Source organism: Hyperolius riggenbachi, chromosome 9, assembly GCF_040937935.1.
Source record: "Hyperolius riggenbachi isolate aHypRig1 chromosome 9, aHypRig1.pri, whole genome shotgun sequence".
Classification (NCBI taxonomy): Eukaryota; Metazoa; Chordata; class Amphibia; order Anura; family Hyperoliidae; genus Hyperolius; species Hyperolius riggenbachi.
The window spans coordinates 215,476,750-215,492,704 of NC_090654.1; positions in this window are offsets into that span (position 1 = coordinate 215,476,750).

The following is a 15,955-nucleotide window of genomic DNA, read 5'->3' on the forward strand; positions in this document are numbered from 1 at the left end:
GACAAGTGGAAACAGTCCCATCCACTTGTATTGGCTATGCGAATTTGCAAGCGGCAAACGTATGCGAATTCACGATAGTGGAAACGGGTCCTTACTCTTGAAGTACAAGAGTAAAGCTGCCATACGCAGGTCAGTTATTGGCCCAGCATGCCAAACCAGTTCCTTCCTGATCGGTAATCAATCAGATAGTGATCAGTTTCTACATCACACTGCACATTCAATTTCAATAGATTTTAGCTGAAATCTATGAGGCACTACTTGAGCTGCTTGATGTTTTCCAATAAATACCATGACACTTTCAATAAACAAACTGCCCACAATTGATTAAAGGTGAATATGTAGGGGGTAATAAATGTCCGACAGATTCAATCAAAGTGATCGAAATTAGCCAGAAAAATCAATATGTGTACACCTAGGTTTACTGGGCCTCGTTTTGTCCTCTATGGATTGTGTCCGCTTGTGTGTGATCTGTGGGCTGCTGGGGGATGTGACTCCATTGCATCCATCACTTCCTAAACAATAAGCACACTTAAAAGTGGATCCGAGATGAACTTTTACTCATTGCATAATTGTGTTCCCTTCCTATAGTTTATAGGGCATTCCTCAAGCTAAATACTTTTTTGTTTTTGTTAATTCCCTATAAACTAAATAAGCCCCACCCACAGTTTTCAGAGAGCCTTGGCAGTAGCAAGGGCTCATGGGAGCTTAGTCTGGGCGGGAGGAGGGGGAGGTATTACTAGCCAGAGATTTCAGAGGCAGAGGGGAGGAGGGAGGAGGAGGGGAGATTAGGTTTTTTTCAGTCTGAGTGCTGATGGTGCAGATAAGCCTGCCTCTGTCTAATGTTTACAAACAACATGGCTGCTGTCATTGTATCACAGGAAGAAATAATCATATTCTATTAAAGCAGTATGCAGACAGATTTGCTGTTTAAACCATCTAAACTGTACATAAGATATATAGACAAGTTACTTGTTATAGTTCGTTTTTCATCTCGGATCCGCTTTAAAGAGAACCAGAGACGAAGCACCCTCATGTATTTTATTACATTTATCAGTGGGAACATGACAGTAAACACCTACCCTGCTTTTAGTTTTATTCTTTTCAGTCTAATCTATCTGTTATCAACTGTGATAAGAATCCTCCGACTATTCAGTCGAGGTTTGACCTGGAATCATTAAAGCTGAGTCACTCTTCTGTGGAGTCTTTTCAAGCCCAAGCCAGCCCCCTTCCTGGCTCAGATTTCCTACTCAGAGCTGTTGACATGGGAGGGGCTGCTGCTGCCGAGAAGGAAGCTCTGACACACACAGTGTATCTGTGTGCAGTGTGCAGCCAGTCATTATCTACTGTATGCAGTTTCATTTCTATGAGAGACACTTACTACACAGGCAGCCACACAGCATACCAGAATAATGGTTGAAAGCAGACAGATGAAAGCCTGCAGCAGCCCTGCTTGTCTATAGTCTCAGAGGCTAGACAGCACATCCAGAACACCTCATAACCTGGAAGCAGAAGTGATATGAGCCGGCGGCCATGTAGGATATTTCCTGGAGCAATAATGGATAAAAAAACACTCAAAAAGGCACACCAGAGCGGCGAAATTATCAGGTAGAGCATTTATTCTTTACAAGCTATCAACTGATATGTTTATTTTGTGTGAATCGTTCATCTCTGGTTCCCTTTAAATAGAGTGACCATATTTTTGTGGGTCCAACCTGGGACGGGGGGGGGCGTGGGGGGGGGGGGGGCGCGCGTAGCGCGCCGCGTCGAAAAGTGGGAAGGAGTGAGGAGCACGCAGCGGCGAAGACTGGGGGAGGGGGGCTGCGGCGCGCCGAAAAAATGGGCGTGGCCATGACATTGTATGGGCGGAGCTAACGTAATGATGTAACAGCGAGGCATAAGAAAGCAGTGTTTATGCCATGATGTGGACAAACGAGACTTTGTATCATGGGTGTGCAGAAACTGTGTGATGCTAATAGTATACCGTAACCACAAAGCAGCAAACATAGCCATCTATGACCATTAAATAATAAATGCAGTAACAGTTACCCCGGACACCAGAAAATAAACGCAATAGGCAACATGTCAGTATAAAATAAATGCAATGCGGGCAAACATGTCAGTACAAAATAAACGCAATGCGGGCAACATGTTAGTACAAAATAAACGCAATGCGGGCAAACATTTCACCAGACAATAAACGCAATGCGGGCAAACATGTCAGTACAAAATAAACGCAATGCGGGCAAACATGTCAGTACAAAATAAACGCAATGCGGGCAAACATTTCACCAGAAAAGAAACGCACTGCGGGCAAACATTTCACCAGAAAAGAAACGCACTGCGGCCAAACATTTCACCAGAAAAGAAACGCACTGCGGGCAAACTTTTCACCAGAAAAGAAACGCACTGCGGCCAAACATTTCACCAGAAAAGAAACGCACTGCGGGCAAACATTTCACCAGAAAAGAAACGCACTGCGGCCAAACATTTCACCAGAAAAGAAACGCAATGCGGGCAGACATTTCGCCAGAAAAGAAACGCACTGCGGGCAAACATTTCGCTGAGAAAAGAAACGCAATGCGGGCAAACATTTCGCCAGAAAAGAAACGCACTGCGGGCAAACATTTCACCAGAAAAGAAACGCACTGCGGCCAAACATTTCACCAGAAAAGAAACGCAATGCGGCAAACATTTCGCCAGAAAAGAAACGCACTGCGGGCAAACATTTCGCCAGAAAAGAAACGCACTGCAGGCAAACATTTCGCCAGAAAAGAAACAATGCGGGCAAACAATAACATTTCACTAGAAAAGAAACAATGCGGGCAAACATTTCACCAGAAAAGAAACAATGCGGGCAAACATTTCACCAGAAAAGAAACAATGCGGGCAAACATTTCACCGGAAAAGAAACAATGCGGGCAAACATTTCACCTGGAAAAGAAACAATGCGGGCAAACATTTCACCAGAAAAGAAACAATGCGGGCAAACATTTCACCTGGAAAAGAAACAATGCGGGCAAACATTTCACCTGGAAAAGAAACAATGCGGGCAAACATTTCACCTGGAAAAGAAACAATGCGGGCAAACATTTCACCTGGAAAAGAAACAATGCGGGCAAACACTTCACCTGGAAAAGAAACAATGCGGGCAAACATTTCACCTGGAAAAGAAAGCATTTACTCACCTGGCAGAAGTGTCCGGCCTCTGGCGCGCTGCTCCGTCCCGGGACCGTCTTGTTCCTCCTGCTCTGGTCTCCCGCGCTGACAGGGCTACGGCAAGATGGCGCCCGAAGCCCTGTACTAGTGACACAAATAGGTCTCCAGTACAGGGCTCCGGCAGCCATCTTGCCGTAGCCCTGCTCGCCTGCTGGTGTCGGAAACAGACACCGGAAGAGGAGGCTGGAGCGGGCTGCGGGCAATGAACTGGCACGGCGTCTATAGACGCCGCTGCCAGTTCATTGAGGAGAGAGTGGCCAGAGTCCCGAGGCCGGGACGTCCCGCTGCTGAAAGCGGGACGTTTCCCGGGACCTCATTAAGCCTGGGACAGTGGACCCCGAATCCGGGACGTGTCCCGGGCAATCCGGGACGTCTGGTCACTCTACTTTAAATAACACAAATCAGCCTTGCTCTGCTGCCTGATCAATAATGCATGGATAAAGCAACACTGGTTTTGCTCCCAGAAGAGATGTGAGAACCCTTTGGCTGCCTGTCATTTACAAGTGCACATTGTGTACAGCCAGTGCAGGATCATCCACAAGGCAAACCTAGGCAAGTGCCTGGGGCCTAAAGACTATCAAGGGACCAGACGGCCACCTTCTCTGACCCCTCTACCACCTTAGATTATCAAAAAGACTATGGGGGCAGCTAAAACTACTATTTGCCTTGGGCCCCATTTTGTCTTAATCCTTAAGATTATTTTATTTTTAGACTTTTTTTATTTCAAGACTTATTTTGTCTTAATTTCTTTGTACAGCAGAGCTGTGGCTGCTTCCTGCTAGTTTGAAAGCTTTGCCTGGCTCTCCTTCTGACCTCATAACACCTTAGCATTACTCACAATTATGTGATGTAAATCCTACATCTAGCATTGACACCTTCCCAATCATGGGCCCTACACTAGGGCACTGCCCCCCTGTGAATCACTGCCCCCCCCCCCCCCTCCCCTGAGTACCCTCCTACTCAGTAATATACAGTTAAATGTTTTCAGGCTCCAGCAGCATACACTGAACAGGATAAGGATCTGCAAAAAAACTCTCCATGTCAGCCTGAGTCTATGTAGGCATTAAGTAAACCAAGGGTATTATCTATTTGCCATAAATACCTCACAATCCTTGCAAGTTCCCTTGTCATGAATGTACCTGAGTGACACTTATATTTGCAAAAAAATCTCTATACCTCCTTCTGATTGTATGTTCTAACATTGTCAGTCAACAGGAATAGAGTATGAAGAACGCTTACAAGCTGAAAACTTACTGTTTTGCTTTTAAATTAGCCAATAGAGTAGAGCGTGTATTTTACAGACAAAATGTTTTGAATCTAAGCCAAGTACATCTGTAGTTAACTTTTCTTGCATAATAGCACCATCATTTGGACAATCTGCTCTGCTCAAAAGCCTCTGAGTTCTGTTTGTGATGTTTACATTTGGTTCCTATCATTGCTGAACAACTTATCCTTAATTTCAGGCCTGTTTCCACTACTCTGCATCAGAAAAATCACGTTTAGTGGAAACAGGCCCATAGGCATTAATTGGAGTCAGTTTTCTGCATCCAGAATCCATGTGTAGTGGAAATAGGTGAGTTAGGCAAAAAATATTTAAAGCTCGCTAAACATTGATTTTGATCACCCAAATGGGCCCCACCAGCCAGCCATTGTGCCCCCTATATGCCCCCAAAAAATTTGAATCTGGAGCCGCCACTGTTCCCAATTAACTTTTTTTTTACTACGTTTTCTCCTATGAGATAATTTTTCAGCACTCTGCAAAGTTCCAAAAAGTTAAAAAAATTAGTCAAAATGATTCTGTTTTCTTTCTTGCTGGTGGCTTAAAGGGCATTTTATTGGTAAGGTGCGAAAATATCACCTACGAAAAAATAAAGTAAAAAAAAGTGATTTGGATCAAACCCACTGTGTCTCATATAGGGAGAAACAGAAAGCCGGGGAAAGCTAGCAGCAGTTACAGCACTTTTCTACACAGTGTACACAATGCGAGTAATGGAGAAGTGTATGCAAACAAAATGTAGCCATGGGGATTGCTGATTAGTAGCCTGGTGGTCCCTACAACAGGATGATGTAGCCTAGTACCTGCATAACAGGCCTAAGTAGCTTGCTGCCCCCCATAACAGAGTTAACAAGGCTGGTACCCCCACAATAGTATTAAGTACCTTGGTATCCCCATACGGGTAGTTTCACACTGAAATTTGTGACTCGTGATCTCAATTGCATTGCAATCTCTTTGTGTTTTGACAGCAATTTTGCTTTTCTATACTGTAAATATAACACGATTGCTGCAAAAATGCATTGTTTTTGCAATTGTGATAAAAAAAAGTATTCATTGTGGCGTGATAAAGCCCATAGGATTTCATTGTGTAAGCGTTTTTCAAAATGCTTTTGATCACAAAAGCGCTAAAAAGCACTTTTAGTGTGAAACAGGCCTAACAAAACTACATAGCCTGGTCCCCCCATTACAGAACTACATAGCCTGGTCCCTGCATTACAGAACTGCATAGCCTGGTCCTCCATTACTGAATTAAGTAGCCTGGTCCCCCATAACAGAATTAAGTAGCCTGGTTCCCCATAACAGAATTAAGTAGCCTGGTCCCCCATAATAGAACTATGTAGGATGGTCCACCTCGAGATGGCCCGAACCTCCGATTTTCGGTTCGCAAGCTTCCGCAAAAGGTTTGGTTCGCGCAAACTTTCGTGAACTGCAATAGACTTTAATGGGGAGGCGAACTTTGAAAACTAGCAAAAATTATGCTGGCCACAAAAGTGATGGAAAAGATGTTTCAAGGGGTCTAACACCTGGAGGGGGGCATGGCAGAGTGGGTTACATGCCAAAAGTCCCGGGAAAAAATCTGGATTTGACGCAAAGCAGCGTTTTAAGGGCAGAAATCACATTGAATGCTAAATTGCAGGCCTAAAGTGCTTTAAAACATCTTGCATGTGTATACATCAATCAGGGAGTGTATTTAGAGTACTGCTTCACACTGACACACTGCAACGAGCGGCAGGGAAGCGGCGATCACGAAAAGCAGCGTGACTGCCGCCGCCATCCCTGCCGCTCAGCTGGCTCACACGCCACGCACGGGGCTCTCGTCAGCAAACAGGCTCAGAGCTACGCGTGTGTGCGCGCCCAGCGGCGGGACCTTTACTCTTCCCGAAGGCGTGGCAGCTGACCTGCGGGTCAGCTGACGTCACAGGGAACGCTTCTCGCCGCTGATTGGTCTGGCTAGTTGGGCAGGGCTCGGAGAGTCCCTGTCAGCATAAAGGCAGAGAGCTGTCAGTTGCTATTTGTCTGCTGTTGCGAATACTTCGTGTTAGCGCTCAGACCTTAGGCCCGGTTCACATTAGCGGTGGCTATCCGGAATAGCCGTGCCGGAGCCGCACCGCATGGTGGCCGGACGAAACGGACGCACGGCATAGCAATGTAAGTCTATGCCACGGTTCACATGCGTCCGTTTCGTCCGGACCGGAGCCGGACCGGATCCGGACTCCGGTGTCCGTTCCAACATGCGCTATTTTTGGGTCCGGCTCCTCCGGCAGCCGTATCCGGGGCGGAGCCGGACTGCACCATCCGGCCAATGGAAACCAATGAGAACCGGAGAGCGCACAACACACTGGCAAAAAATCCGGATGTTCTACCCCACTTCCTATGAGGATTGTTGCGGCGATATTGGATCGGGGACACATGGGCAAGCATTTTGGAGTGGAGCAGCACGAGCTGGAGATGTTGGCAGCATGTTGGAGGTGGAGGTGAGTGCTAAACAGCAGAGGGCCTGATTCCACAGGTCCCCCTTCTGCTGACCTCCCAGACCCCAACATTTTTTTTTTTTTTTACGATACTTTTGCCAAACGGATCCGGATCGCATCCGGATGAACACCTGATGCAACCTGACCGGATCCGGATCGGATCCGGATCAGAACCGTACGGTTCCGATCCGGATCCGGTCCGGATCCGGTCAGGCCATCCGGTCCGTTTGGCTGACAACCGCAAGTGTGAACGGGGCCTAAGATAGATCCGGTGTGCTTTGATCCGGGAGGAAAACGAGGATTTCACACAGTGATAGGATTGTTTGATAGCCATAATTATAATTGAATATTGTATTATCTTTGTATGACTCTTGCTCGTTCTGACTATTCTTACTCTCAGTGATTCTGTACTTCTGCCCATCTGATCTTGTTGCCCACTCAGCCTGTTATATCCTTCTTGCCTTTGCCTTGTGACTTTGTACCGTATCTGCCAGCCTGTTGCCAACTCTGTTAGTCTGACCTCTCTACTCTCACCAGAGGGCCCTAGTCTCTGGTGAGGGGTCTGGTACTGTTAGTGCCCACCAGCTCCTCTGGTGTGGCATAGCTATCTGGTACAGTTAGTGCCCACCAGCTCCTCTGGTGTGGCATAGCTATACCTATCAGTACTACTGTTGCACCAAGCACTATACCTTGCCTATCACTTATTGCTATTGGTAGTCACATCAGCTCTTATATACCAGTATTATAGGTGATTCTGCAGATCACCATATAATTAGGTATATATCTGCATTATAGGTGATACTGCAGATCACCTAATAATCAGAATTCTGTTACTTGCTGACACCAATCGTTACACACACCAAACTCACTGTGTAATGCACCGCAAACAGCTGTTTGCGTAGTGACGGCCGTGCTGGACTGGTGCGCACCATGGCCAGTGTGCAGGCCGTGGCGGTTTTCAAGCCCATATGGTCGCCAGGCTGTGGTAGCACAATTATAGAACAACAGTGACTGTCCAGCTGATCAAATTTGGTCTGTCCACAATGAAGCAACAACCTTATTATCTGTGGTGTGCCACCCCCCGAGACACTCATATAGGTAGGTATATGCAGTGATGAGGTGGGTTCACTGAACACAACAGGTAGGTATATGCAGTGATGAGGTGGGTGCACTCAACACAACAGGTGGTATATGCAGTGATGAGGTGGGTTCACTGAACACAACAGGGGCTTGATTCACAAAGCGGTGCTAACCTAGTTAGCATGCCTAAAGACTTTTGGGCGTGATAAGCATTGCACTAAGTAGGTTAGCACCGCTTTGAGGGAAACACTTGCGCGCAAAGTCTGGTGCGCACGAAACGTCGCATAGGGTTTAATGGTGTTGCGCGCGTAAACTTTGCGCGTGTAAAAGTTTACGCACGTAAAACTTTACGTGCAAGTTTATTTTATCATGCCTAAACTGAGTTTAGGCGTGATAATGGGCTTTTCACCAGCGTGCTAACAGTTAGCACGGTTTGTGAATCAAGCCCCAGGTAGGTATATTCAGTGATGAGGTGGGTTCACTGAACACAACAGGTAGGTATATGCAGTGATGAGGTGGGTTCTCTCAACACAACAGGTAGGTATATGCAGTACTGGGTATTACAATGTGCAACTGTCACACACACAGGTAGTCACTGAATGTGCTGGGCCTGGCAGTGGCACACACAGTATGAATTAGCAAGGCTGTCTATGCAACACAAGTGTCAGCGGGACACACAGGAAAAAAAATAGATCACAAGAACAAGATTAGTTCTCAAAAGAGCTGTTGTGGGGTGCTATTTTAGCAAAAAGAATAAGCAAGGAGCAAGCTAACAAGCCTACAAGAGCCTAACTAATCTTTCCCTATGAGAGAGTCTGATGCAGCTGTCCCTTCTCTAATTAATGCAGGCACACGAGTGAGTGTAATGGCCGGCGGGGCCTGCCTTTTATAAGGGGGGGGGGAGTGGCTCCAGGAGAGAGTGTAGCCTGATTGGCTACAATGTGCCTGCTGACTGTGATGTAGAGGGTCAAAGTTAACCCTAATGGTGCACTATGGGGGCGAATCAAAGTTCCGGAAAAGTTCGCCTTAGATGGCGAACGCGAACCACCGGAAGTTCGCCGGCGAACCGTTCGCCGGCAAACCGTTTGGGCAATCTCTACCCATAACATCATTAAGTAGCCTGTTCGCCCCATAACAGAACTATGTAGCCTGGTCCCCCCATTACAGAATTAAGTAGCCTGCTCCCCCCCCCCATAACAGAATTAAGTAGACTGCTCTCCCACCATAACAGAATTAAGTAGCCTGGTCCCCCATGACAGTAACTACGTAGCTTGGTCCCCATTACAGAATTAAGTAGCCTGCTCCCCCCCATAACAGAATTAAGTAGCCTGGTCCCCATTACAGAACTATGTAGCCTGGTCCCCCCATTAAAAAACTACGTAGCCTTGTCTCACCATAACAGAGCTAAGTAGCCTGGTCCCCCAGTAACAAGCTAAGTAGCCTGGTCCCCCCATAACAGTTCTACATAGCATAGTCTCGCCATAACAGAATTAAGTAGCCTGGTCTCTCCCATAACAAGCTAAGTAGCCTGGTTCCCCATAACAATTAAGTAGCCCGGTAACCTCCATAACAGAATGTGGTGGCCTGGTGCCCCCCTCCCCTCCCATAGGAGTATTCAGTATCCTGGCCCCATGAAGCAGTGGAGGATTGGTGGAGCTGTTCCACCTGTCCAATCTGATCACTGTGTCTCCTGCTGTCTCCCCGATGGGGCTGCATCAGTGTTTCCTGGAGGCATGTGCAGATTGACGTCACACGCTGGGAAGTCACCAGAGCGCTGAAGGTTTGATTCAGCTGCAATTTCATGATTGATTGGGTAGCTGAATGTCAACATTTTTTATTATAGAAGTACTTTCAGATTGAATTGATTGTTGACAGCCCTGGACATTTCTAGAGACAAACATTGAGGTTCCTTCCTCACTGATTAGTTTTCAGCAACGCACGTGTATCTGATCGCAACCACAGCAAAGAAAGTTGTATAGCAATGCAGCTTGCAAGTGAGGGGGGAAGGGGGGCCTTACAAAATAGTAATCACTACAGTGCAGGTTTGATTCATGGCAAGGACACTATTTACATGGAGTGTGTGGTTGTGTGGTCCATATGAAATTCATTTTTTCTCAGAGGTGATATTTTAACACCTTATCAATCAAATGCCTTTTAAAGTATACCCGAGCTGAAGCTCAGGTACAAAATTAGATACTTAGTGAGGGAAGCCTCTGGATCTATTTTAAAAAACGGTAATCAATCGCAAAACGCTCAGAAAAGTGCTTCCAGTGTGAATGGGTCCTAAAGGTAAGTATCTAATTTTGACCCCAAACTTTGGCTTGGGATCATTTTAACCTCCCTGGCGGTAACCCCGAGCTAAGCTCGGGCTAGCAGCCGGGAGCTCTGTGCAGAGTATAGCACGCAGCGGGCATTTTTACTCACCTCCCGGGGGATCCAGATGTCGGTAGCCGTTCTCCTTCCTGTCCTTGGAGGCTCTGAATCACTTTAGTGATATCGCCGTCATTGATCTCACTAAAGTGTTACAGCACCACCCAGAGGAGGGAGGTAAAATTGCAGCGCGAAAGCCCAGGGAGGTGAGTCAGAGCAGGGGCTGCTGCGGAGACTCTGGCGGCATGATTTTTTCTTGATTTTAGGGTATTAAACCTTTTAAAAAGACCCTAAAATCCGGAAATAGTCATACTGCCAGGGGGGTTAAAGAGAAACTGAGTGGGTATCCAAAGTAAAAAAAAAAAAAAAAAGCATACTATCTAATCCTGCTCCTTTTTGCCAGATATCCTGCAGTATCATTGTAAACAAAACAAAATGGCCACGACCCCTGGGTCACTACTCTGCAGAATCATTTCCTCCGAGAGCACAGAGCACAGAGATACATGGAGGGGGAGAGGCAGGGAATAGGTGGTGGAGAGCCAGTGAGATGGCCTGATAGGCGGGGAAGGGGCGTTAAGCAGGGGTTATACTCCTGCAAGAGATGCTCCTTCTCCTGATAGTCTACTTATCTGCTAGTCAGTATTGGAGAGTGGCACGGAGGGGGCACAGTGACATGTCCTGCTGATGGGAACAAGCCTCTGTGTCCCATTTATTACATACAAAACCGCCTCGGGTACATTTTAAGCTCACTGCAAGCGAGAAAATACTTTTTCAATTACACGCCCTGACGGCCCTTTCACACCGGGGCAGCGCGGTGTAGTATTTTTACCACACCCCACCGCCTGGCGATGAAAGTCTATGGAGACTTTCATACTGTCACTGTATGGCGCGATGCGATGGAAGTGATGTTTCCCCACACCCCTGACGCTAGGACAAAATTACGTTAATATGCGTACTTGCGTCACTCTGCATTGGACTGGACGTCATGTTACCCTAGGGTGAAGCAGGAATTTTCAAAATGTTGGAGTTGTGACGTTGCGTGAATACGCTTCCGTGCACTTACGGATACCTGAAGCAGGAAGTGACGGCAAGCCCGCGTCACTTCCTGCTTGGCTGGTGGACAGATAGGGAACAACCCGTAGTAATGCAATGCGGTACGCCAGGCGCAACGCACCACATCACTGCTGCCAGTTTGCAGTGAGAAACCGGCCTTATTTAATTCACTTTGTCTCCCACATTTTCTTCTAGGAGATCATTTTTCATCTTCAGTTTAAAATAACTTTTCAGCATTCTGTAATTGAAAAAGTACCAAAAAGTACTGCGGTTGCGCTGCGTTTTTAAAATCGATTTTTAAATCGCAAAGCATTCATGAAAACAGAAAAATTGCATCGCACCAGTGTGTACAGGTCTTCACGATTTTTATGATTTTTCAAATGACCTTGTGATTAAAAAATGCATGCGATTTTAAAAGCACAGCAGTGTGTACAGGCCCTAAAGGACACCTGAAGAGGACTATGGAGGCTGCCATATTTATTTCTTTTAAACATTACCATTTGCCTGGTGTCCCGCTGATCTTTCATGCATCAGTAGTGTCTGAATCACACACCTAACACAAGCATGCAGCAATTCCAGTCGGATTTCAGTCAAACCTCTGATCTCCATGCTGGTTCAAGGTCTATGGCTAAGTATTATTAGTGGCAGGGGATCAGGAAATAAACATGGCAGCCTCCATATCTCTCTGACTTCAGGTTTCCTTGGATAATTGGTGTATGTTATCAGCAGATGAGGAAGAAGGGGAGGAAGGAATAGGTGACACATGATCACTGTGCAGTCTGCTTCAATAAACACCTCAGATGGTGACATCTGTTCTTTGGCCAGATTGGATTGCATGCTGCCTGCACACCTGAAGGGTCTCATTGAAACCTTCACACTGTAATTGTCAGTGCGGTTATGTGGCCTCTCTGGTGAATGATGAAGCCATCTGACATTACCTACGTCAGATTTACAGCCCAACTGCTGATGCAGAGCTAGAAAATAACATCTGATAGCTGAGTACACACATTGCTCTCAGAAGCTTCTGCACTAAGATTCTTATTTTAAAGCGGACCTGAACTCAGAACTTCCTCTTTGCTCTAAAAGACAAGCAACAGCATCAGCACGCACGCGTGTGTGTGACTCACAGGTAGAAAGGATTTCCTCTTCCTGTGCAGGAACCCAGTGGCAGAAATTGTTTTCATCTGCAAATAAACTTTTTAGCAGATTTCAAATAAGTCTAAAGCTGGCCACTAACGGTCCAATTTCTAGCGAAAAATCGTTCGAGCGATCAGAAATTCTGATCGGATTGGTTGTAAATAATCTCCATTGGTGGACACATTCGATTATGAACGAGTGAAGAAAATGTCGCCCGAATGAATTTTCGTCGAACGAAAATTTGGATTTTCTTGGTGGTCGTGATAGATAGGAAGCAAAGATTGGTTAGTTGATGGTGTAGTGAACGATTTTTCGTCCGATCAGAATTTCTGATCGCTCGAACGATTTTTTGCTAGAAATTGGACCGTTAGTGGCCAGCTTAAAGGTGGCCACTAACTGTCCAATTTCTAGTGAAAAATCGTTAAGCTGGCCACTAATGGTCCAATTTCTAGCGAAAAATCGTTCGAGTGATCAGAAATTCTGATCGGATTGGTTGTAAATAATCTCCATTGGTGGACACAATCGATTATGAACGAGTGAAAAAAATTTCGCCCGAATTAATTTTCGTCGAACGAAAATTTGGATTTTCTTGGTGGTCGTGATAGATAGGAAGCAATGATTGGTTAGTTGATGGTGTAGTGAACGATTTTTCGTCCGATCAGAATTTCTGATCGCTCGAACGATTTTTCGCTAGAAATTGGACCGTTAGTGGCCAGCTTTAAAGCGATCAGAAATTCTGATCGGAAGAAAAATCGTTCACTATACCATCAACGAACCAATCTTTGCTTCCTATCTATTACAACCAACAAGAAAATCCAAATTTTGGTTTCACAAAAATCCAATCGGACGACAATTTTTATAATCGTTCGTAATCGATTGTGCCCATCAACTGAGACTATTTACAACCAATCCGATCAGAATTTCTGATCTCTCAAAGATTTTTTGCTAGAAATTGGATTGTTAGTGGCCACCTTAAGGCTGGGTGCACACTTAGCAGTGCGGGAAATGTCACGTTTTTATGCATATGCGTTTGTGCATTTGTATTGCATTTTCCATGTGTTTGCATTTTGCGGTTTTTGTTCCTGCACATGCGTTCTTTGCGCATTGTGTGCGTTTTAATGCATTTGCAGTTAGCGTATACAAAACGAACATGCGGTCAACAGGAAGTGGAAATACATCAGAAAAGTTTTTTTTTTTATACCAAAAACGCATACAAAACGCATTACATTGCGTCACCACTGACTTTCATTATGTGCGTTTTTTTATGCCTTTTTGAAAAATATGCAACAAAACCAGCATTTTTAAAATCGCAAATGTCAAAATGCATACACATGCATCTTTTGATGCGGCCCACTGACTAACATTACATACATAAACGCTGCATTTTCCGCAACGCTAGCATTTCTGCTTAGTGTGTTCCTTGCCTTAAGTGCACAAACTGCTGACCATAGTTTGCTTTTAGTTTATGTGACATAAATTTGTGTCCCAGCCACATTAACGATTACCATTAACGAATGGGAGGATGCGCCCCAGATCGTGAAATTACTATTGTAATAAGTGGAGATAAGTAAAAGAAACAGTCTTACCTCATGTAAGGAGGTTTAAAGGACTTCCAAGGCCAAAACGAAAAAAAAGTTAAATACCTGCATCGCATATGAAGGCACGGAGGACGCCGTCCATGCCCTCCATGCTGTTCCGCCGGGTCCCCGCCGCTCAATAGCCCCCCGGGCCGGCACCCGACCCCACAAAAATGGCCGCATGAGCTGGCCGCAGCTGCGCAGTCCGCATAGCTGCGAGTGTGGCTGCGCAGCTCTAGGGCCAACCCCCTGATCCACGGTACAGGAAACAGCCTCTAGTGTTGGCCCTAGAGCTGTGCAGCCGCACTCGCGGCTATGCGGACTGTGCAGCTGCGGCCAGCTCATGTGGCCATGTTTGTGGAGGCAGGAGAGCCCGACCCAGGCCGTGGGGTTGGCAGCCGGCCCAGGGGGGCTATTGAGCGGCGGGGACCCGGCAGAACGGCACAGAAGGCGCGGACGGCGTCCTCCGTGCCTTCATATGCGATGCAGGTATTTAACTTTTTTTTTTTTCGTTTTGGCCTCGGAAGTCCTTTAAGAATTTTATTTGTCACCAGAAATAAACAACACATTTCATGGGACCTGCCTGTTTCCTCAGGTCAATACAACAGTGTCTGTTCTCTGTATCATCCGTGTTTGGAGCGCCAAGAAAATCAATGCCAACAGGAAATTGACTGATCAACCGCTATCAAACTGAACTAATGTGAAACTGAAGTTTGTTGAGTTGAAAACCAAAGCCTCTATGCACTACCTTTAAAGCGGACCTGAACTCAGAACTTCCTCTCTGCTATAAAAGATGCATAATAACATTTAAAGAAAAGACTTTTATTTGTTACAGCTGATACAAATCCTGCAATAAATCTTCAGTCTACTTGATGCTTTCATGGAAGTAGACACAGGTTTAACATCCTGTGTTTACAAATTAGCTGCTCTGCTGAGGCAGCCAGATGACGGAGCAGAGAGATCAAATTACACTTTTAGGCAAAGGTGAGGAGGAATTAGACAGGCTAAACTCTCTAAATACATACATGCATTTATCTCTGTTTTCCCCCTGTCCTGTGCAAGAGTTCAGGTCCACTTTAAAGTCCCTAGAGATGAGGCCCCAGCCCATTTACAGCAGACAGTACAGGTTTCCAGACCTGTAGACCCGTGGTCCTCAAACTAAGGCCCGCGGGCCGAATGTGGCCCCCTGAGGCTTTTTTTTACTGCCCCCCCCCCCCCACACACACACAGTTGTATTATAGATGTGGTCAACTACATTTTCAAATATTGGTGGTCTGCATATAGAATGAAGCCATAAAGCAGTAATTTGCTGGTTTCCAATCAAATTCCACATCAGGTGACACTGTTGGATTGAAGGTTGTCACCTTAGTATGCATCACTGTCTGGCTCGCAAAGACTTCTATGTATACTCCGGCCCCCCAGCAGTCTGAAGCATGTTGACCCGGCCCTCGACCCAAATTGTTTGTGGACCCTTGCTGTAGACTGTAATCTTGTCACACAGCTGCCTATGACCCACCTCCATACACACTGAATAGCATGAGGGGCTAATCACTAACAACAGCAGCTCTGCACACATTGACACACATTGGCTGATTTATACTGTTAGGCAGGCGTCGTTTTTAAATTTTTAGATGCATTTTTAGTGCGTTCTGTCTCATTTAAATGTATAATGTGCCAATCGCTTGCCTTTCACGTGTGATTCTCAGACGCACACGATAAAGTAGTGCATATACTCACTTTTAAAAATGCAATGGAAACGTACTACAAAAAATGCA